The sequence below is a fragment of the Dioscorea cayenensis genome, chromosome 19 (genome assembly GCF_009730915.1).
Source record: "Dioscorea cayenensis subsp. rotundata cultivar TDr96_F1 chromosome 19, TDr96_F1_v2_PseudoChromosome.rev07_lg8_w22 25.fasta, whole genome shotgun sequence".
NCBI classification, from domain to species: domain Eukaryota; kingdom Viridiplantae; phylum Streptophyta; class Magnoliopsida; order Dioscoreales; family Dioscoreaceae; genus Dioscorea; species Dioscorea cayenensis.
Genome location: NC_052489.1, coordinates 15,082,137 through 15,084,371, shown reverse-complemented (window position 1 = coordinate 15,084,371; position 2,235 = coordinate 15,082,137). Strand labels below are relative to the sequence as shown.

Sequence of the window (2,235 nt, the reverse complement as noted above, 5' to 3'; positions counted from 1 at the left end):
GTGCCATAGCCTTCCGTTGCCCTTGATTACTTCAAAAAAGGTTTGGGTGGCTCCTCCACCCCGGGTTGTAGGTGTTGCTATACAGATTTTCTTAACCTCTAATTGTATTACCTACAAAATTAACATGTTCCACAGAAGTGGCACCACCAATAGAAATTGAGCAATCAGATGGAGCATGTCTTCTCCAACACCTAGTGCAACTCATCACTGCTGCCCCTCCAGGAGAAGTTAGAGTGTCTAACTTCTTGCTCAAGGACCCGAACTCGAGCCACCAATGTTGTGACCGCGATCGATCTCATGAAGTCTGGCTACCTTCTTCCTATCTCATGTGTTCTCATCGATAACTCGTTCATAGCTATCTCTTCAATGATCCGTCGAGGGCTTCTTCGGGGTCTTGCTACCTAAGGCACCTGGTCTTGCTCCCTAAGGTACCTCCTACTATAGCATCTAATAATTGCTTTGTGTTTGGGTTCATACTATTATAGAAAGTGTGGATAATCATTCACTCGGGGAACCCATGCTGAAGACATTTCATGAGGAGATCCTTGAAATTATCCCATGATTCAAAAAGATACTCTAATTCTGTTAGCACAAAAGAGGATATTTCATTCATGAGCTTCACAGATTTTCTGGGAGGGAAATATTAAGCAAGAAAAGCTTCTACCATCTCCTCCCAAGTAGTGATCGATGCTCTAGGTAATGAATACAGCCATTTCTTTGCTCTCCACTTCAAAGAAAATGGGAAGACCCTTGACATGAGAGCATCATCCATAACCCCATTAACCTTGAGCATGTCACACACTTCCAAGAAATTCTCAATATCGTTGGTTGTATTGGCATCGGCCAAACCATTAAACTGTACTGACTGCTGTAACATCTGGATGAAGCCCGGCTTGAGCTCAAAACTCATGAGCTGTAATTGGTGACCGCACAATACTAGACTGCGTGACTATAAATGTGGGTCTTGCATAATCTGAGAGTGTCCTCTTTTGCTTATGCTGTTCTGCCATATTATCTGACCCTTCACTTAATAAGGAGAAAGAAACAAGGGTACAAAATAACGAGAAATGCGGAAGAGAGAAGTGTGAGATAGAAAAGCAAAAGAAAAATGTGAATGACTAAAGTAATCAAGTCCTAGTGTTCCTAATATCCCGTTCCCCGGCAACGGCGCCAAAAACTTGACACGTCCGAATATGCGTTTAAACCGCAAGTGCACGGGTGTCGAAGTAATAATTACCCGGTGAGTCGGGTAGTCGAATCCACAGGGAACGGAAGTATTAGTAATAACCACTTCTCAATTATCTAGTCGGAATCAATGAATATGATGAAGTGAACTAATTGCAAGCAAAGCAAACAAGTATGCAAGAAATAAAGTAGAAGAGTCTCAATCACTAAGGATGAGGTATTCGGGCAATGATCCCCCTAAGATCTTCCTTGAAGCTCAAGATTCACTAAATGCTCTAGAATCGAGTCTAATGAGTCGAGGTAGTCCAACGATAACCAATCCTTGTCTCCAAGCAAAAGGCACTAGTCCCCTACAAGGTCCCGGTGGAGAAATCGACCAATCTCAATACTTCACACCATATATGACCGCAATATGCTATAAGGAAACCTAAGAGTGAAACCGATTCGTAAATGTAGATCCAACCCTAATTCCCGGCGAAGGATCCTAACCCCCTACAAGGTCCCGGCGGAGAAATCGAGCAATCTCACACCTCATACCAAATATGGTTGCAAAGAGAATATGGAATACGGAGATAGGAAACACTCAATCGAAGGGGAAAGGGGACACTCCTCCATCTCAAGGCTCACCCTCTCAACCCTCTTTAATCTTGGAAATCTAACTCTAATGGAGACCTCTCACATCAAAGTATTAAATCATGCAATGTAAATCAACCACAAGGATTAACAACACTAGCAAACAATTAAATCACAAGATTAAAACTCAAGACAACTCGGATTAACTAGAAGCATTAAGAGAATCAATCCAACATATAAATCTTAGGGTTCACATGCCCAAATACCAACTAGGGTTTAGCCCTCCATGGGCCTAGTTACAAAACAATAATGGATACAATGAAAAGCAATAAAACCCATAGAGAAAACCCCCTCGAATTCGCGTGGATTGGCCTTGATTGGTAGTTCTACGTCTTGAAGGGTTCCTCTCCAAAGCTAGGTCGCCAATGGCTCCCCAAAATGCTATGACGTCGAAGGAACCTATCAAAGTTGGTGAAG

The 2,235-nt window shown here is 42.6% G+C and overlaps 1 non-coding gene across 1 annotated transcript; it reads left to right on the top strand.

Annotated features, from left to right (window-relative positions):
- The first annotated feature begins 512 nt into the window (after positions 1–512).
- On the top strand, positions 513–619 carry LOC120250980. The gene has a single exon (XR_005533306.1). It is a non-coding gene; the product is annotated as a small nucleolar RNA R71 (small nucleolar RNA).
- The last annotated feature ends 1,616 nt before the right edge of the window (positions 620–2,235 follow it).